The sequence below is a fragment of the Rattus rattus genome, chromosome 2 (genome assembly GCF_011064425.1).
Source record: "Rattus rattus isolate New Zealand chromosome 2, Rrattus_CSIRO_v1, whole genome shotgun sequence".
Taxonomy (NCBI): domain Eukaryota; kingdom Metazoa; phylum Chordata; class Mammalia; order Rodentia; family Muridae; genus Rattus; species Rattus rattus.
Window position 1 is genome coordinate 158,608,664 of NC_046155.1, and position 22,615 is coordinate 158,631,278.

At 41.0% G+C, this 22,615-nt stretch overlaps 1 pseudogene; it reads right to left on the reverse strand.

Moving 5' to 3' along the window:
* Positions 1-18,387: 18,387 nt before the first annotated feature.
* On the reverse strand, positions 18,388-18,749 carry LOC116894414 (annotated as a pseudogene).
* Positions 18,750-22,615: the final 3,866 nt, after the last annotated feature.

Sequence of the window (22,615 nt, forward strand, 5' to 3'; positions counted from 1 at the left end):
CTTTTTTTTTAAACCCGACAGTTTCCATTTCTTGATAAAAAAAAATCTAATATTTCCTCCTTGTGAGTGCATTACGGTTCTTAATGAAACTTGAGTCAGTCATGTGTTCCCTTGATAGGCACATGAGAAAGATTAGATTTCCAGATACTTTATCACATGAAATTGCAAACTTTGGACTGAAAGATAATTAACAATAAAATCAGAATTTCTACTTGACAAAAAGTCAGTGAAAATCAGAAAAAAACATATTAATGCAAGTTTGACTGGGTATCCTATAAAATAGCCCTGGTATCTGCTTACATAGTAAATTGAGAAGGCTGTGGCTCAGATATTCACATTCATGTTATTTTAACAATAATCTCAGCATTACTTTTTCTTCTCTAAGAATGCTTTGTGGCGTGCATGATACTTAACTTTGATTTTCTTGTGAAAGGTACTGTACCATGAATATACAATTCCCCCCAATATTGGACGACACCTTTGTAATGGAGAATTGTGAGCAAGTGCATTTACTCGTAAATCCCTACCAATGTACCAGGCCGTTTATTGGAATTTCCTCAAGTTTATCAGTTGATCTGGGATGATTATGAGTCAGAAGTCCATGCAGCCAGTGCCTCTGCAGGATACAATGGAACAATCCTGACTGGAACTCAGGTGGGAACACAGGGTTTCTCAGTCCACAGGTCGGACTCACTACTGCTGGTGCTTAAGGTCTGATATATTGTCTCTGTCAGGGATGGGAGAGGATACATGAATCATACTCTAGTCAGCTACCTCGAGGAAAGGATGCCGACAGCCATCGAGGAATTGGTGGCAACTGCAAAGGGCATTGGCAAAAGAACAACAGAAGTCTCTTGGAAAGAAGGTGAAGGAGAGAGATGAACTTGTTCGCCAAGGTTTGAGGGAAGTTCTCAGAACTGTAGCTTTCAGATCAAAGGTCAGCACATTTGGTTTTGATGAATGGTTCTTTGTCTGAGGGAGAACACATTCTCTCTCCTACTTTGACCCCTGCTTGTCCTCTCAGTGAGTGTCGTAACTACGAATAAAGTGGACATTAATTTAGTACACTTGTTTACATTACAAACAGAAGCAGGACACGCACACTTGTATCCATTGGAGACTTATGGGAGGTGGTAGTGAGTAAATCCAGCATACATGTCAGTAAGAAATAACTTTGATATTTGAAAATGTAATTCATACTTTGAAAAATTTTATACCTTGGTGTTAGCCTGAAAATATTGGTAGAATATGTACTATGTGTGAGATAAAGAGGGGGGGCATACCTAAAAGGCAAGCCTTCAAAAATATCTGAATAATATAATTATATTGCTGTAATTTAAGCCAACTGCCACTCAACTTTCTTAAGACCCTCAAAAGTATTGCATGTATCCCAAGGAACCGAGTGGAGGCAACATCATTAAGGGCTCTTGCCCTTAAGCTCCTGTGAGTCTAATTAGGGAAATGGTCATAGGTTCATAGAACCATAGAATGTGAGAGGGAAAAAGAATTCGCATGTCAGTCTGTCATTCCACATGATTTGAACAACCACTGTGTCAGGAACACAGAGTGCAGGGTCATGGAGGAGGCGGGAAAACTCACTTCCCTGTGGTTTCCCCAGTTTTTGCAGAAGATCGATAGAAGCCAAAGGTGGTCACCAGTGCTGATTTTAGTTCACAGAGTGCCTGACTCGGGTAACGGGTTTGACCTTAGAAAACCCAAACAGTATCTCTGGTCCCTTCTTATCTCTGGCACTTCAACCTGACCTTTCACCCTATACTCTACCAAATTTTAATTGAAATCCAAACAAACCCTTGGGAAAATCGATAGCATCATGACTCAAAATGAAGAGTCTGGGCAGATTTTTCTCTGCGATTCGATAAATAAACAAGCAGTCTGAAAGAAGTCTCCCTCAGAGTCTGCCTAGTTCAATGCTGTGAGTCAGTGTCTGCCTGCAAACGGATCTAATCTGTCCTCCAGAATGTATTCTGAATTTGTAAGGGAATGAATAAATTAATGAAGGGAAGCCTGCACTGTGGAAGAAACTTCTAGATACACAGGTGATCCAGAGCATACTTAGTGTGTCAGCCACCAGGCTAGGTGCACCTAGCATTATCCTTCCAGGAACCTAGGTAGCAAAATAATAACATGACGCTCACTCCCTAACCTCTAGGCTTGACTAATTGAGTTTGTTAGCCCAGATAAGAGAACAGACTTGCCTTTCGAATTAAGTGTCTTTTGATCTTAGGTTATTGATACTCTTAATTATGTTCATATTTAGACACATAATATGCATACATACATGTGTATACATTCATATTTAAGTGTATTTGCACACACATATCGAGAGAGAGAAAGAGAGAGAGAGAGAGGGGAGGGAGGTAGGAAGATAGGGAGGGGGACTGTTTAGACTCCATTATTTTTTGGAAGTTTAGATTCAGACTGAAGGCCGTGGCAGCTATGGTGATGTTTCATTTTGCTTCGGTAGATCCAAAAATATCACTTGCTTCTTAAAGGCTGTTCTGCAGGCTTTTAGAAATCATTCCTCTTATTTTAAGGTTTTCCTTTAAAATCAAAGATCGTATTTTTATAAGATGTCATCATCCTCGTGGTATACAGCACAGCGCCCATGGCTAATAAAACCCTAAAGACTAATTAGTGCATCTTAATCAAAGTCACAATAGTGTACCATGGAAAACAAAAGCCTCCGGGGTTGAATCATTCAAGATACTTAACGTAGAAAATGGGAAATTAACAGTACAATGGCTTCTTTAAGATCTGCTGTGGCCTCTGTAGTTGGTTTCATAAAAGCAATTAAGCTCAGAGCTCAGGACAACCACAGGTCTGCATGATCAGCAGTGCACTTGATACTGAAGACTATTATCAATAAACAACACAACTTACCTTGAGAATCAGGCTGTGTTGAAAGGCAATCCTATCACATTTCTCTCCATTTTTCAGATATACTAACACTGTTTCTCAAACGTAGCCTCCAGGGAGAAAGTCTCTAATTTGAACCCAGTAAGTTGGGAGACCAACTTCTAGGTCACCAAATCCTCTTTTTATTCTTTAAGGGAAAAATGTGCAGTATTCCTGACCTTATCAGGTATCTTTATAATTGGATGCAGCGTTGACAAACCCAGAGTATCTTACCCCTCATTCAACAAGCAATGTGTAAAGAGAAGCCAGAAAGGTGAAAAAAAATTAAAAAACAAAAAGCAAAAAACAAAGAAACCCCAAAAAACCAAAACACAGTAACAGCCATTTGCTTATAACAAGTAAAAATGGTTCAGCACCAAACTTGTGTATGCTCTACAAAGGGTGGAAAGTAATCTCAGAGAACCGGAGCATGCTTGGGTAAATATGTGGCCCCCATCCTGACAGTCAACCATTTCCCTTCCTCTATTGACCTCCCTTATTCTTGTAGATGTAGACTAGGAAGCTCTACTCACTGTCCTCTCATGCACAGTGACCACCGTCTCCTGCACTACACTGAAAGTCTGGGCTCAAAGTCCCCTCTGACATCCTGAAACTCAAGCCCAACTACTTCTCTTCATCCTTACAGTTACTTGCTCACTTTAGAGCGGACCATTTCCCCACCTTTCATCCACCCATGGACTTCTTGCTAAATGGTTGATGTGATTTGTACTCTTATTAGATAGGTTCTATCTTTCTGCTTCTTCCTGTTTAATCCCCCCACACAGGCGTACTTGACGAATAGAGAGAGGAAGCCTTCTTCCTTCTATGTAATCTTTGTGTTCTCTTCCACATTGGTGGCACCAACACTCCTGTTTGTCACTACCAATCTGCCACACTGTTTGACAGTTTTCACAAGAAATCTCTACCCTTCTAATATTCTAAGAACATCCCATGATAATATAAACTAACCTTTAGTCCATAGGTATATTTTTGCCTTCTCTGTTTTCAATCTCTCTCTCTTTCTCTCCCCTATGATCTCCCTCTCATGTTGCATTAACTTACCCTATGTAATTTATTTTCATAAAGGTAGAATCTGCAGCAAATTATAAACAGAGTGAAAAACGAAAACAAGACTGCATTCCTTAAAGGAGCTCTAACAGAGAGTCTTTCCTGGCGGAATGCTCTCTGTGCCCTGAAATGGTAGCAACCAATAGCAATAATGGTAGTAACGGAGGGCAGCCTGGAACCTGTTAAGACATCACAGGTGAGGTCCTTCAGGCTGTGAAGAGACCCATACTCACTCACTCATGATTAGCTCCCAGAATGCTTCTGAGCACCTGACTGTAATAGCAACTCCTGCATTATCTTGTCTGGCAAACGATGACTGACAAGGTCTTCTTTTATTTTTACTTGAATATGTCTTCATGATTTTAAAGTAGAACATCTACAAAATAAGTTGTTCCTTTTATCCCCCCCCAAACTAATAATGTCCAGAGAAGCACCCCAGTCTTTAACTCTTTCACTGCAGATGTTTTTTTTCTGTAAATTTATCCTTAGAAGACTTCACACACGTACACAAAGAACACTGCATACTCTCATTCCCAACCTCTCCTATCCATGTATCACCCCGTCCATCCTGTCTCCTCCCCAGAAATCTCTCTCCTACTTTCAAGCCTATTGGTTTTGTTTTGTGTCCAACTGAGTACAACTAGGGCTGTCTGTCTGTGTGACTGTGGGTGTGGAACTCCATCTTAGAGCTTGATGGGCTCAATAGTAGTTATACCACTAAAGATAAGGGATCCTCCTCACTCCGAATCTATTAGTAGCCTTTAGGTCAGTGGGAAAAGTTAGAGCTTTGTTTCTTTGATTCTTCTCTGGGCTTAGACACAGGGTGTTATGACTATTTTTATGGGATGGATGTGTACAGCATTTTATGCTGTCTAGATGGGCAAATTAGGTCTTATCAATTGGATCAGAGGTTATTGTGTGGTGTGTTCTTTCGCTGGGCAACTTAATTGAATCCACAGTAAAAGAGCTTCGATGTAGGCGGTCTCTGTATGAAACTGAGGTGGCAGTGACCCGCCAAAAGAACTGTGAGTGAGAACAAGGCGGCTTGGCATGGTACCGGGCTGGACCAACTGGGTCAGAGAGTACTTGGGGGCAGCATGGAGCTGCTGAAATAAATTAGCTCTAATTTCAGTGGCCCGCCAGAGCCGGAACTAGTGAGAGAGCTACGGCCAGCCAGCGTATGCTCGGCAACCATTCTTCCCTTTTTTTATTTTTTACAACAGGATCCCTTGAGTCTTCTTTCTTCTACAAGTGATAGTTAGCAGGGTCAGTTGTGTGTTGACCAAATGCAGTTACCCACAGAGGAGAGCTCATGATTGTAAAAGTTATATGGAATCCTGAAGCCCTTCACTGTGTCTTCTTACATACTTTTCTTCCCATCTTGCCCTCTGTCTTGCCCTCTCTTCCACGGTGTTCTCTGAGTCTTGGCATGGGAATGGTATTGCATCTTACAAATGATTCCATTGATTCTGGGCAACTCCGCTCAGGTTGTTACCGTCTACCACGATTTTTCAAACTGCAGAGTGATGCTTTGAGAACTCATTAATGAACTCACACTGTTTTCTATCTTAAGACTTAAATAACATCTATATACTTCTTAACTCCTATTCTAAAGAAAATGAAAATAATTCCCAAATGAGCTATATATGAAATGAAATTCCTATGCCCTACTTTGAACAATTTGCAAGGGCTAATTTACTGATTAGAATTGTATGCATATGTGTATGTATGTATGTATGTATGTATGTATGTATGTATGTATGTATGTATTTACATTCCAGTCATTATTCCTACCACCCCCTTCTTGGTTCTGCATGCCACAGTTTCTCATCCCATTCCTCCTCCTCCTTGCCTCCCAGAGGGTGCTCCCTCAGCCTCCTCTTTCCCTGGGGCCTCAAGTCTCTCAAGGATTAAGTGTGTCTTCTTCCACTAAGACCTGACCAGGCAGACCTCTGCTATGCTTGTGATGGGGCCTTGAAGTGGCCAGCGTATGTTCCTGGTTGGTGGCTCAGTCTCTGGGAGCTCTCTGGGGTTTGGGTTAGTTGAGACTGCTGTTCTTCCTATGGCGTCTCTCTCCCTTTCAGCTTCTTCGATCCTTCCCCTAAGTCAACCGTAGGGGTTCCTGACTTCAGGTCAATGATGGGGAGTAAGTATCTGCTTCTGTCTCAGTCAACTGCTGGTAGGAAGAGGTTGGATGTCTCAGGTCCAGAGCCTACTAACTCATTATCTATGATTATTTTTATCTCCCTTGGTTCATGGTCCATTTACATGTATGGATTTACATCCTAATGGCCATTAGGAAAGTCCTTTCACAAGATATTAATAGATCTCCTCCTTTTCACCAACTGTGAAGCTAAGGACGCCCTTTAGTTGACTCTGGGGCTCTTAGCAGAGCTTTGTAAGAGATTTTGGATGAACTCACCCGTATTTTTGAGAAATGATGTGATTTATTACTGTCTGTTCTGTTGCTTATAAAGTTTATTCAACTGATGTCAGTCTGGAATATGATACTTGGGACAAAAAGAATCCATCTTTCTTCTTGGTCACACATAGTTGGTTCTACAATACACTATTTCATACTCACTGGGGTGAAAGCTGTGTCTTACATCAGTATACGTTGTTAAAAAATATAGATCACCCTGCCTCCCTGCAGAGGTGATGGAAGCCTGCTAGGCATCCCCTCCTGGCGGCGAGAGCAGCTGGCATGACCACATGAATAAATATGTGATCCACAGATGAGAAAGAGAAACGCAGCATGGCTGTGAGCTGTGGGGAGAGGAGGAGTTGGAGACACCACAGTGGTAAGGACCGGGCTGCTGTGGGTAGCCTGCTCTGCTTCCTGAGGCCATGGTGATATGCAGATCCCGTGCTACCACTGAGGGCAACGGGCAGTGTCCCGTCCGAGGTCCTACTGCAGCCAGGCTCTGTCTTGATGCCACTGAAGTCCAGGATGATGTCCACGGTATTGGCTGTTGCCTGAAGCCATCTTGATGTTGATGTTTGTGGGCCGTACTGTCACCGGAGGCCATACTGATCTGGGTGTTCTGTTCAACGTAACCTGAGCCCTGGATATCCGGTCCAGGTCTCCCCTGAGGGCCTTGCCTTTGTCCATGGTCCTACTGCAGTTGAAGGGCATGTTCATGCTCTGTGCTGTCACTGGAAACCACGTGGAAGCCCGCGATTTGTGTTTCCACTTACGTAAAGAGCAAGAAAGCAACGTTTGCACTGATATCAATGACTACAGACACATAGTTGAGAGGGAGGGGCATGGAAGGCTTCTGTGACAACCACTACCCCACCCCAAGCCCCACTCTTCCAAAAACATGGCAGCCTAAACAGGAAACCATCAAAGAGAACTGTTAAAAACTGTGATTGGGATGCTGATGTTATTTCTTCACAATTAATGGCTTCTTGCTGCAGGTGGGTGGGGAGGGAAAGGAATGACTCAGTTCTATTTAAGGGGTGGGCCTCTGAGAGCTTGACCATGCTCCAATGAGCATATAAGTAGTATAGATTGGTTTTTAAACTGTATTTATTATTATCATCATCATCATCATCATCATCATCATCATCATCATCATTATTGCTAGGGGAAGTCACAAGGACAGCATATGGAAGGACTGGAAAATGGGTGATAAAAGGTAAATAAAAAAATCAATAGAAATACTATGTATTTTTAGTCTTTTTTTATAGTTCAGACTTAATCCCTCTCATGGTCTACCCTCTTACTGTTCCACATCCCATACCTTCTCCCCCTGTCTCCAAGAGGATGTCCCCACCCCCTACCCCTACCCCACCAGACCTACCCACTCCCTGGGGCCTCAAGTCTCTTGAGGGTTAGGTGCATCTTCTCTGACTGAGGTCAGACTGGGCAGTCCTCTGCTGTATATGTGTTGGGGGCCTCATCTCAGCTGGTGTTTGCTGCCTGGTTGGTGGCTCAGTGTCTGAGAGGTCTGGGGGTCCAGGTTAGTTGCTGGTCTTCTATAAGGTTGCCCTCCTCCTCAGCTTAGAAAACTGACTTGGAAAGTAAATGTAAAAGAAAAGAGTTTATACAGAATGGGTGCACAGTTCTTAGCATCTCTGTGGGGAACAGTGCCACTTAGAGCCACTTGGAAACCATTTCCAGCCTGAATGTGGACACTGTTTACGTATTGTCATAAACTCCCTAGTCCTTGTTACTGATGGCCTGTGTGGCCCAGCTTGGGACACTCTGTGTAGCTGCATTAAAACAGAACAAAAGACAAATGATACCTTCAAAGGATATAAGGCTGATTGAGTTAATAGTGAAATTGGTTTGGGTTTATGTACACTGAATATTTCTTACTGAATCGAAGTCACCAGCTTAGTGTATGCATTTATACGCCTTTTGCTTTTATTTCTGCTAGGGGTCCCTTTCGCTATAAATTTGATTCTTTGACAGTTTTCAGATGTGCCATCGTACCTTCTGGTCCTGCTCTCCGACCCTGCTCAGCTGTCCCCACTTCTTCCATACAGATCTCTTCGCCACCTTTATGCCTCTTTGCTTTGTCCTGAGTCCCACGGAGGTTACTCAGGGCTACCCCAGGCACCATGGGGAGGATGCTACTGTTGTTTAGCAAAGTCGGAACCACATCAAACCACCTCCAGAATATCTGTTTATTCACCAAGAAAAGTGGTAGTCAAAGTATAAATCTGAGAAGTCTCTTGGTATTGAATGAGGTGAATTCAGAGGTCCATGGCTACACAGAAGCTAGTTAAAGAAGATAATTATACTAACTACTCTGGAGACATTGTGGAAGAAGAAGAGGAAAGACTGAAAAAGTCAGAAAAGCAGAAAAACTGCAAAATACGTTCTAATAATGACACGGCCACGACAGGCACAAACTCAGCAATTAAACCTACCATCGCTGAGCCTGACCAGCAGTCTCCTGTGAATGGTAAGGGGTCTTGCGGGACTGACCACTTACTGCTGAACTGATTATGGGGGGGAGAGAGAGAGAGAGAGAGAGAGAGAGAGAGAGAGAGAGAGAGAGAGAGAGAGAGAATATCTAACTGGGTACCTACAGGTGTGTCCTCTTTACGTACACATATATCACCAGTTTGTAGCCAGGCTACAGAAGGCTTGAAACAAAACAAAACCCAAAATAATCAAAAAGCACACACTCCACCAGTGGCGTAATTCATTTCATAGAATCTGTGATGACAATCAGTGAGCAGAATATGGTAGAAAGATACTGAGGATGACTTCTAGCATATTCTGGAACCAAATCCAGTCAAGCTTAACTGACCTTCCACTTTACTGCTGTCACCTATGAGAAAAATTTTGGAAAGGAGCAAGCTGAGTGTTGCGTTCCACAGAGGAGAGGGGACCTGAAAGGCACTTATACAGAGAAAACCCCCAAAGATTGGTTAACAGGCATTGATCCTTTCTGTCAATATGTTGAAATGTTGCTCTTACTGAGTGGCACGGAAGTGGTTCTGTGTTACAGCAGAGTGTCATTTAGATAAAGACAGTTTCCTCTTGGAATCATGGGTACTTATGCATGTCTGTTTACCAAAATTGGAGAATGAACATCAACAAATCTGAAACTCTGCTTCTGACTGATTATGTTTTTAAAAATTTGTTGTTATTGTTTTTATACAACAAGTATTTTATTACACTATTATACAGCCTTTTCTACAAATTCTAATTTTATGGATATTAGCAGATATAAAATATTAGCATAAAGTAAAAATTTCACTAGGTGGACTTAGTGAATATATAGATGCCCCACACACACATATTACACTTTGGCATAGGATCTTTTGGAAGGGACATATGGGAGTTAGAGGGGGAAACTGAAGGTATGATTACAGTTCATTGTATATGTGCATGCAATTCTCAAGAAAGAAAAAAATAAGATTGAAAGAAAAACCAGGAAAATAGAAAATATAGAAAAATATAGAGAAGGCATGATATTCCGTGATCTGTACATGCTTAATGTGCAGCAGGCATTAATAAAGTATGAGTTATTGCTAAAACCTCAGTATGGTGTGGAGTTACATTTTTTCTGAAAATATCTTTTGACTTCAAAGAGGCTGAACTTTCATTGAACCTTCAAAGTAAGTTACTAACGTGCTTTAGGATCATTTAAGACTATGTCATTAGCCTGCTGTCATACTGTGTGCTTGGCCTGTTTAAGTTTAAGTTGCCTTTAAAAGAATAATATAACCAACATTACTACAACTAGGGTTTTCCATGTAATCAACTTTATAATCCAAGATAAACTTAATCTTATGTTAACTACCGTTCTTTGCCCCTGCCTGAGATCCAGAACGGAATCCGTCTGCCTCTCCCTGTACTTCTCCCTCACCCTCTCCGTGTGTGTGTGTGTGTGTGTGTGTGTGTGTGTGTGTGTGTGTATTGTGGTAACTACTAAAAGCAGCCAACAAGTTGAAAGCAACATTAAACAAAACGAATATCCCATAAATGTTGAAAGTAACTTGTGGATGTAGGTTTATAACTTATATTTAAGATTGAGTGCTTTTCTGGGTCAGTTGAGGTCAGCAAAGTAAATCCTTTTCTTTTAGAATTCTGTTAAAGATATCTGGGTAAAATGCATTACGCTTTCCCATAACATGTTTTCCGTGTTGTTCAATAAATGCAGAACAAAGTGCTTTGCTAGGGAGAGACACAGACACAGGCACAAAAGAGACACAGCACACCACATAGACACACATGTAGTCACAAGGATCGTAGACAGACTATAGACAGGAAGTTACCACGGACTTCAGACAGGTGGAGGAAACAGAAATACAAGTTGGAAATTCTAATTTGGGTTCGCTCTTTGTCAAACCATGCCAAGGAATAGTGTCTGTCTTCATCCCATAATGTAATACCGACACAATATTGGGCTGATATGTTGGTATCAACTTGTTTAGCATTTGAGGTGAGAAGAAAATCATCTATTCCCTTCTGACAGCTCCTTTATCCTCAAAAGAGAGGAAGGCAGATTCTGCAGTCTTTCTCCCATGAAATCACATTGCTAAGCAACTCTGAATTGATACTTCTTTCAAAAAGCTTCTAACATGAGAACAGTGGTGGATTTTTTTTTCTGTACTTGTAATTGACTGCAGCCTCTTGAGAAATAAACCACAACAGAGCCACCGTAGTTGCTTTGTAGTTGGAGTTGAATTTAATAGGAGATGAGTATTCTACCTGACCCCGTATACGCAGGTGATTGTCAGCAATGACATTTCCAGAGTACAAGCAGGGGCTAATTTATGACACACCTGAGAGGCCCCATCATCTGCCCGTCTTTGTCTTGTCAGGCCCCGTGAGAAGTGCTTGTCTTGCTCTGCCTGGGCTCTTTAAAGCATATCACAGAACACACTTTCTATCATTGAGACCACAACCTCTTGTTTCCCTCAAGTTCAAGTGTCAAAAAAAACACTTAACCACTTCCTTTCTCTGGAACACCCCTACCACACACAGAAATGGGCAAAATTTTTCAAGAATGAATAAGAGTAGATTTCCTGGAATTCAATCTATGTGTGTCCTATTGTTTAAAATTGCTAGAAGTTCATTTCTTTCTCTGTTAATGAAGAAATGCTACAATATGTCCTCTGGACACTAACGGGTATGTTACAGCCGTTCCAAGTTGTTACATGTTTTAGTACCTGAAAGAAAACTTTGTTACTAGATGAATGATTTTGCTAGAAGAGATGAACAATATTCTAGGATTCTTCTCCCATGGTTGTTTCTGACCTGTCTGATTTTAATGGGAGTCGTTCCTAGAAATAAAACTAGAGTACAGTCACAGGAAGATGTTGATCCCAGACATTAGGTCCTGCTCAGCCTAATTTGTAGCAGAATTGTTAAGCGTCTTAGGCAGAGAGTTTAGACTTAGACATGATGAATAGAAAGTTGGGAGAATTTTATTTCAGTCTTAAAATAGTTCTCAGTAGCCCCATAAATTAAACTTAAAACGGGAATTCGCAAACGATTTTATGTTATGAGCTCCAGAATAATATAAGGGGAGACAGGTTGAAAAATCAGCCACAAAGTAAATGGTGATGAGGGAGAGGCACTGACCTTTATGTGTGGGAGCAATTGTAATCTGCCCCCTTGTGTTCAGACGTTGTAACTGCAACTCATGGCCAGGCAGCAGTAACTGTTTACCAAACGTATCTGTGGCTAGAATTTATACTGACCCTGGAATTGAAAACGAAATTATCTTTTCTCACAGCCATGGCAGTTTGTAAATTCAAGTATTTCTTTCTTTAGCTATTTTTTATGTTATCTCCCTTTCCTTTATGTTCTGCCATCATCTGATGCTCAAATATTTTTAGCACCAAGAAGACGATTAGGGTGTGTCAGGTAATACTGGACATTAGCAGACATGCTCTGCAAAGGTAAAAGTATTTCTTCCTTATTTCAGAAATATTCAGGAATAATCTTTCTTTTGGAAAGCTTAAAAAAATGTTCTCTTTCCTAACATGTAATCTACCTTTAACGAAATACTTTATTCTCTCTGAGACTCTACTATAAAATCCACCTTATTGAAAATGTGTCAGATGGATAATATTCCATGGGAGGGGAGAGAACATAAAAGAGTGGGAGAGAAGTGGCACAGTGGTTCAGTAGAGTGGACACTTGCTGCCCAGACTGATGACTCGATTTCAATCCTGGAGATCCATATGGTGGAAAGAGAGAAATGGTCCCACAAGTCATCTCCACAAAAGAGATACAGTCCAGCACAATACCGCCCACCCCCCCAATACTAAACACACGTGCAAATGTAAATGAAAAGATTTAAAAGGCGAATTACAGGAAGTGAGAGCTACTGCTTGCCCAGCTGCTATTCTTTACCCAAATGTATTGTTACTTTTGTTCTCTGCTGAAATCATGAACACAACAATTTTTTTCTTATGAGTGAACTTTATGCTAGCTTTTTACTTAGAATTGTGAATCTTGTTTAATAGACACGACACAAAACTTCTATTTTTTCTTTTTTTTCTTGGATTTTTTTTATTTACATTTCAATTGTTATCTCCTTTCCAGGTTTCCCGACATAAAACTTCTAATGCTAGATTATGCAAGAAGAAATACTAAAAAGGATTTCTCACAACTGACTGATATGAGAGCCGCAATATTTATGTATTGTGCTACCCACTTCCTGTAGCTATTCTGGCCCTCACAGTGCTATAGAAGTCCATCCACTTACACTCAGTTCTCATAACTCCATTTGGTTCTCATCTCAGCGCACTGGTAAATGCAGTCTCTCAGATAACCCTTGCTTTCTCGCTTCAATAGGAAGGACACAGAGAGACTTGAAATCCATACTGAAATCTCAGCTTTGGAACTAATGCACTTTGGGATTTGTAGAAATTATTTAAACACCCCGATTCAATGTCATCATCCTTGCACAGAAGATATTTCAGCTTTGGGATTTCTGTAACGTTCTCAAAGTAGTTTCCTTAAAGTAGGCAGAGAAGAAGCGATGTCTGTAAACATTTGGATATGTGTCACACTTCTTTTCCTAAGCATCCCCACTGTAGAGGACCTAATTTCCTTGCTAATATTTAATCATCTTTCTCATAGTCCATGAAACAGTGCCTTCTTCCATAGTACTATTCTGTTGAAGGTCCAAGATTTTACAAAGCCATTTGAGAAAAAAATTATTACTTTTCACTCAAAATAGAAGCAGAAAAGCAAATAAGTTCTTAGACCAAATAGGAGATAACACAATTATTCCGTATTCTCTTGTCTAGAAATGATTACAGATTCAGATCCGTGGTAGCTTGACGTCGGTAAGAGTTGCTAGACAAGCAGGGATAGACATGGTTTACCAGATGCTCAGTTCTTAGCTTCAGAAGAAAGATATATGTGGCGATTAACCCTCAGTGAGCAATCAGATGTACACAGCAAACTATCAACCCTCTGCACTTGGACACTGTGCTTCAAAAGAGAGCAGTTTAGCCAAATATTTCTTCTATGTTCTCTGCATTTCTTAGTCTGATTCAGTACTCTTCCTTTGGAAGTGCAGTGACAAAGAAGGACGTGCACCTTAAAGGTTCTTTCAAGTATTCAGTGGGAGAGGCCGAGGGACACTTAAGTTGTAACAGCCAACATCAGTGCTTGATCATCTCTTACAAGGAGCCCTTTTCTTTTAGTTCAGGTTCTCTAAAGTCCTATAACCTGCAACACTGTCCTCTAGTATGCAGCTAATTTCCTTCAGGACGACTGTAGACCCAGACCGATATGCATTCACTAAGTGCCACGCAAGGGAAGTCTTTACATTTAGAAAAACTTTAAGTCCATGTATAAGTGCCCCATCTGTTTGCTCATTCACAGACATCTGCCTGGCATTTACCATGGAAGGCATTTGTAACGCTGAGGAGTTTCTGTGTAATTTGCGGAAGGACACTGTGTAGACTTGGCCCTTCCTCCTGTCATCCTTTGCCAATTAGAAGTTGCAACGTAAATGCTTACAGGAGCACACAAGCTAGGAAGGGGTTTCTGTTTGAGTAGGGACAGCGTTTAACAGAACATTTAGAACTAATGCAAATTTGAACAGAATCCAATGGTAGTGACCTAATTTATATATGATGAGAAGAAAATGGTCTTATACAAAAAACCCTAAAATTAGTGAGCTTAAGAGTTATTATCTATGACAGTTATTTATATGTACGTCAAGACTAAAATTTTTAATATAAAATTGCATGTTAAATAATGTGGTTTTATTATATTCATATTAATTGATCCTAGGTGCTTGCATCTGAATAGAAAAAAACTGTAACTCCAGCATCCATTCAAACACATATGTTCACTAGTTTTTATTTTTAGTAATAAAGATGAGTTCACTAAAGAAAATAAGCCTTAAAGTGAAGTTAAGGGTTTTTCAAGCCTAGAATATAAAAGCCTACTTATACCTTAAAAAATATTAAATAATGGCTACTTTTTAAGGTTCTGGGTTTTAGCTGAGCCTGGAGGCGCCATAATCTTTCTAAAGCTGTGGCACTTTTCTCTATTGATTTATGATTCATTAATCAGAGAGTTAGATAAATACTACTGGCAGGCAATTCACAGCATATGATAGTCTATAAGATAAATTGACCACAGAGAGCAAGAATAGGTTAAGGTGTAAAATGTATAGAGGAACTGGGAGTTCCCAGCCACTTGGCTGACCTAATAGGAGTTCTATCCTTTAAGTTTAAATGTACATATTTGGAGGGAATTCTCAGCGGTGATGGTAAACGTTGGGTCATGGCCTGAAAGGTATCTTGGACAGAGAGTTTGTTCAGGTCACGTATATTACAGAGGCAGGGATTGAACGTGATCTCCCACAGAAAGCAAGAGTGACATGTGGTGTATGTGAGTGATCTATGTGGCTGCATTGTGCTGTTCTTTGGAGCAAATGGTCAGGAAAGGTACGTCCACAGACCACACTAATGATATCAGGTTCTTCCCTGGTGTTTCTAAAATCAAACTTTTATGAACAGTCGCAGAAATTGCTTAACAGTTCTTTGCAAGAGGCAAATCTTCTCAGTCATTATCATCAGGAGTCTATGGAAACACATCTTAGTAAAGACAATAAGAATACACGGTTGATTTAGAAGACCCAATCAATACCTCGAGTCATTGTTCACCGACATTGTTCTTTAAAACGAAAATAACTAGAGTCAAAGCAAGAATGCACAGAGAAACATAGTGCTCTCATGGAAGTTAAAACCAGGTCAAGACCTAGCAAAGTTTAGCACGTTATTTCAGGAGCAGACCCAATGGCAGATGACAGATTGTTTAAGTCAGAAAATCTAGTACACAAAGGGCCAAAGAGGCTGAGAGATGTCAAAGGGTCAACCATCATACTGGGACCTTTTACTAAAATTAAGTTGGTTCTTCATCTAAGTCTTTTGCCACAAAAGTAAGTTTGCTGTTGTTGTCTTGCTACAGACTAAATATTTAATACATTGAAATGTAGGAGAAAAGTTTAATGTATACAGCAATATTGCTGTACATGGTACAACACCAATTCATCATTTACCTGACTTGATTAACTGGTTTCTTTCAGAGGCACAAGGTTAGTTCTGAAATAGCTTCAAGTGCTGCTATTGTTGTTCATTACACCCTTGGTTTGCAGGGGTTAATATTATTGCCAGTGTTCTATAACCGCCAACGCCTGGGACAACAACAATAACAAAAGCAAAAGCAAACAAGAGTAAGTGTACCAGAGGTTACTCTTACCAGAGAGCAAAACCAACTACAACATCAAAAGTCACTGTAGGTAGAAGGGTGGACAAACGCTCTCTTCTAGATTCAATATAACCATTTGCAATCATTCTGCACAACTGTGGTTGCCTATTCTGGGCCCAAACAACACTGCCTCTGTCAACAATCACTAGAAGAAGGGAAAGACATTCACAGTCCTATATCCTCTGCCACTGAACTACTGACCACTGATTGATTCTGAGTCGTGTACCCATCACTCACTGACCCACGGGGGTTGGCATCGCAAAGGAGAGCTCCAAGCCTCTGGTCACACAGTCCAAGCGATGGCTGCCTTCCGAGAGGCCCAACGGGCAGCTGAAAGAGTCAAATGCAGATATTTACACCGGACCGATGGACAGAAGCTGCTGACCACTGTTTTGAATTAGAGAAAGGCTGGAAGAAGCTGAGGAGGGTGACCCCATAGGAAGACAAGAAGTCTCAAGTAAACTGGACCCCAGAGATCTCTCAGACACTAAACTACCAACCATACAGCATACACCAGTTCATATGAGGCCCCCTGACACATTTACATCAGAGGACTGCCTGGTCTGACCTCAGTGAGAGAAGATGTACCTGACCTTGGAGAGATCGGAGGTCCAAGGGATGGGAGAGGTTTTGTAGGGTGAGGGATGGGGTGGGAACATCCTCTTAGAGATGGAGAAGGAGGAATGGGATGAGGAACTGTCAGAGGGCAGATCGGGAAAGGGATAATGAGTGGGTTGTAAAAATTGATGAAATAAGAAAATATGATGATGATGGTGGTGGTGGTGGTGGTGGTGGTGGTGGTGGTGGTGGTACTCGAAACAGTTTGAGAAAACAAATATCATGTGTTAAAAAATTAGGCTGCAAATGTTCTAAACAGTGACAGGTCTGGGAGTAAATTAATTGAATAAACACAGTCTGAAACATTTCATCAGGACACTGAAATAATTCCTGATACAAGATGGAGAACGAACATGGTTTTTCTGGCTTTTCTAAGTATCATCCCAATGAGTGAGATGCGAGTGTGACTTACCCTACGAAGGCCAAGGCACTCACTCAAAGCCTTGGAGAAGGCTTATTATCTACAGAAGCACGGATTCTGCTGGGTAATAAAAGCCGTGTTACCAGTCGCCCTCTCTGCACAGTGAATTTACAAACCCTCAGAAGTGGGGCTGGCAAACCCAGGAGCCTTCACATCTCAGAAGCACTGGAGCCCACCAAACCCTTTAATATTCTCTGGTTCCCTAAAGGAAGCCTCTTGTATATTAACATGTTTTTAATTTAGTATACCTTTAATCACCTTTGTGCCCATTAGGGGTAATTTTCCACCCTCAAAGCCTTGGCTTTTATCTGATCCTGGTTGAAATTCTCATAAATGTACTCCAGAACATGAGGTAATACTCCAACTGCATTTCAAAAGATTGTTTTGGTTCACTAATTACACATGACACATTCTGACGTTCCCCACAAGAATATATTTTATGTCAACACTGTGGTCTGTTCACCATTATTCAAAACCAACATCCATTAAATGGTTAACCACTTGAACCGAGTGGCTGGGATGGGCATACTGCTCAACACGGCAAAAGTAATAGTAAGGACAATCAGTGTTTATTAGAAGTTATTACATACCAGGGGCTTTAGATGTAGTCACTTAATGAAGCAACCACTCTGAGAGGGCGGGTCCAGTATTAGCTTCATTTTCTAGTTGCTGCAGACTGTGTAAGCAAATAGCTTCTTCAAGGTAATATGACTATGTATGTGTGAGTATATATAAAATATATATACATATGTAATGCAATGTATGTATACATATGTAATGCAATGTATATATACATATGTAAATATATACATATATATATATATGTATAATATATATATATTACAAGTTTCACCTAAACCTCAGTAAGCTGATTCCAGATCCTGTGTTTTCTCCATGCACTGCACTGTTGATTTAAAAAGGTCCGTAGAAGGAGATGCGGGCCAACACCCTGTGACTATCTTTGTTTTCACATGTTTATATCACCTAAAATCTAGAGCCACAAGTGCTATACCTGTCTGTGTCTGACTGTTTTGGACTTACGATTCACACAGAACATCTTGGTTCCTCTGGGTTTCTTGCTTACGTTGCTGTCACATCTGTGTGTTTTTCTTTTTTTAAACAATTAAGTCAATTTATTGAAACAGTTGACTTAGGCATCTGCAATGGTGACTTCAACCTCCTCCACTCCTGGCTCAATACTGATGGAAGTAATCCGCTTAACAACCTCGGAAGGACTGTGTAAGTCAATGAGTCGCTTGTGGATTCTCATCTGGAAACGATCCCACGTCTTGGAACCTTCACCACAAGGTGTTTTTCTGGTAGTGATTCTCAGTGTCTTGGTAGGCATGCGCATCGGTCCTTCACTTTCAGATTCTTCTCCTTTGCGCCTCTGATGAAGTCGGCACAAACCTTCTCCAGTGACTTCTCGTTGCGGCTGGTGAGCGTGATTCGAATCCGGTGAATCGCCACTTCGGGCTCCATGGGAGTCTTCCTGGTATCTTTAAATGCCATGGCTGAGGCGCGGCTTCCTGACCGACTTGTTCCTCAGCAGGAGCGAACAGCGGTGAGTCAGGGCAGAGCAGACTGGACAAGGCTACGAAGCACGCACCGCCAGGTCTCAGAAAAAAAAAAGGTCACATCTGTGTTTAATGGTTCAGTACTACACGACTTCTCCTGGGGGAGATGTTCTTACTGTGTTGCCATGAGTGAACTGCCTCCTTCAACGCTAACTCTCTGGGTTCAAACCCTCCCTTCACTGGCTTCTTCTCCTGCCTCATTCCCTTCCTACCCTTTTTATGTCTGATGGTTTATAGTACCGATCAATAGCTTACAGGTCAATGACAGCCTAAGAAATGTAATCCGCATTCCTTGAGAAATGATTTGATTTAGTGTCTAACCACAGACACCGGCATGGTAGGACAAATACCCTTGAATAGTTCACATATCACTTAGCCAATATGGCTGTGTATATATTTATCGTTTGTGTTCTGTACTGAATTTGGTATATAAGAGACGGTGGCTCCGGTCTTATTTAGCTCTAAATAATTGACATAAAATTCCTGATGTTTTCAGAACTTCTCTATCTCTGTCTTGTTTGTATTTAGAAAGAAGAATATCACAAGTTTCCACTGCACAACCCCTTATACCGCCCTCGGGAGTAATGCCTTCCACACGTGAATCAGACTGCGCTGATAAAGTATCCCACCGGAGCATGAGTATTGGACAGTGCCCCACAGACGATAAGATGGTTCGGAGGAGGCCTCCAAAAGCAAAGGGGATGGGCCTCGGGGTCTACTTACTACTCGGAACAACCCATTCCATTGGTAGCGGCAAGCAATAATGGCCGTAATGACTAAAATAATATTCTCCTCCCAGTCCTGCTGTTCCATTGACTTAGGTAACATCTCAGGTGTCTTGACAACTCTCTCTGCTGTGCAGTTTTCCAACCTAAGTCCCTAGACTGTCCTTATCCTCAGTAGGTTTCTTCTGTCTCAGTGATTTGCACCTCTCAGTCAGAAGCTGTAGCTGGTATATCTTGTTTCTTCTTACATCCATTACCTCTACACAAATGTAAACTAACGAGGAAGTCCATTGGCTTTCTATTAACCACTGTCTCAATTTTTGCATAGTTCTATCCTAAGATCATCATGGAAGTGACACAGTGAGTTAGGATGGTTGCTGCAAAAATGGATGATGTGAGTTAGATCAAACATTGTTCTTTGACTTCCAAGTGTACACTGCGATATATAGGTATATACAAACACTCACGATTAATTAATTGACTTACTGATTAATTAATTAAAAATTTTTAAAAATCAATAAATAAGGCTATGAAGAAAAAAATAATGCAAGAGACCTGGTGTCAATTGTATGAGACCACTCCATAGTCTTTTTATGACTTTTGGAATAAGGGTCTAACGGTTTATTATACTTGTATCACACTTTTACTATATGCCTAGCAAGCAATTGTCTATTTAATATGACCTGTTTAAATCTTTTTTTAGTAAAATATTTCAGTGAGGAATTCAATATGAAAATGCAGTTTAAAGGAAATTCTTCCTCAGATGGGAACATCAAGTTTAACAGCCATCCAGGATCATAGCCATGAGGGAAGTAAGAAAGTGGGACATTTGATTGTGTGAATCTGAAAGGAACTTCAATTTGGAATCATTAAAGCTGAGTAAATTTAGTCTTCAATAAAAGAGCTTCTAATTGTATGGGAAAGAAAGATTCAATATATTACCTTATGTAATAAGAATGATTGTAGAAAAATGTGTATGAATACAGCGGAAGCTATACTGTTTATTTGTGGTCCATGGTATCAGAGGAAGCTCCTTTAATATTAGACACATTATAGTTATACTATTTCAATGTGCAAAAAATAAACAAAAATAGAGTTTAAAATACATTGCCTTGCGTGTTGGGATATTAACCCTACAGAAGCAGGCAAGTTCATACATACTAAAATCTAAGCAGCCCACCTTAGACTATGGACTTTTGGTCAATAGGAACAGCATCTCATGAAGGGAGATGGGCAGAAGTTGAGTTAGTAAAACTCCATTGAAAAGAATGTGATGAAGTGATGAGAATCTGGAACAGCCAGTGAGAATTGGTAATAATGGCAACAGACTCTTTGAAAAACATTAAACACAGGATTAAAGATAATTTAGTAGCCAGGGAATGAGGCAAGACAGATAAATGGCTAATTATTTTTATGACTTGACTTTTCAGTTTTGGGGCACTGGGAACATGGCAGTCTGGGAAGGTGGAGACCTGGGGAGGAAGAAAGGCTACATGTGTAGAATGAATTGTCTGTTGGTTAAAGCATGCTGAGGCTTGCCTGTCACACAGATCCACATTCAGATTCATTTCTCAGATGTGAATATAAGAAGACAAGACAGACCATGAAAACTCCACAGTTAGCATCAAGAAAACTCACAGTCAGTATGCCTGGTTATATTTGAATTTTACATAACCAACCATACTTCATAGGCTGTTTTTCAACATTCTTCTACTACAGGAATTTTTTTGGTTTTTATCTGAAGCCTAAAACTGACAGGATAACTTTTATCATTTTGTCGAATCCCTACAGACTGGCAAACAGATTTGAGTTTCACCAACTTGATGAGGGGACACAACAATGCTTTGTGTCAAGTTTCCCAATATAAAAGAATATTCAAGGAAAAAGACCCAAGTGGGTAATGCGACAGGGTTTTAACCTTACCCCTTTCACATATTCTTTCTTTCGTCTTATAACTGTACTTTCTTATATTTGGCTCCCCCCTGTAATATAGTATGACACGTAGAGAACATGAGGTGATGGTGTGTGAGCTCTGAGATGAATGTTCCTATGTAAATATTCTTGTCATTCATACTCCTGCCAGTCCATAAGAACGCCGCAGGTCTAGTCTAATGGTGAGAGACGCAGAGCAGACCCAAACCTCCAATTCACCCCAGCAGATGGTCAGCAACCCTCGGTGTGCCTATCTCCAGGGAGGTTATCTTACTTTTCCCAAGTGTAAGCACAAGCATTGACTATGGTAAAGTCAATAGTACTGAGGTTCACTGAGCTGTGTTTCTTAGCAACACAGAGTTAATAGAAAATGGACATGGAACCGAATGCAGAGTCACATAAGCAGGAGGAACAGTGCCATACACATTCTGATTGTACGTGACATGGAATGGAATGTTGTAAGGGATGTCTCGCTTTGTTAATAGTAAGGCCCCTGTGAAGTCGTTACTATCATCACCCCAAATCTTACTGCTGAGAGAAGGGAAGCACCAGGAAAGTCAAGTAACTTAAGCAGTGTCACACTGGGGAGTGGCAGATCTTGAAATCTAACTTAAGCAAATGTTCTATCAGACAATTCCTGCCTGCATCTGGTGACACTGTGTGTCAATGCCAGGAGCTCTACGGGCTCCATCTCCCCTTTGTTGGGTATGTCAGCTTTCATCCTCCCTGTTGGGTCCTGAGAAACTCTTGGGTCCCTGGCATCTGGGACTTTCTAATGTCTACTCCCAGTTCCCCCTCCCCCACTGCTGCACACCTACTTTCAAATTCCTGACCCTCTGTACTTCTCTCCCGTCTCCTCCTGTATCTGAACCAGACCCCCTTTTCCCCTCCCCCTCCTCTCTTCCTCCCAGATCCCTCTCTCCCTCTACCTCCCAGAGATTATTTCTCCCCTTCTGAGTAGGACTATAGCATCCACACTTTGGTGTGATCTGCTTTCTTCTTGGGTGTCGTAGGAATCGTGAGTCGTATCATGAGTATTCCGAGCTTCTTTTTGGCTAATATCCCATCTTTAAAGGACACATTTTTTTTCCTTTAGAACGTTCTTCTATAGGAAGTATTTTCCCTTCGGGATGTTCTTTTTGCT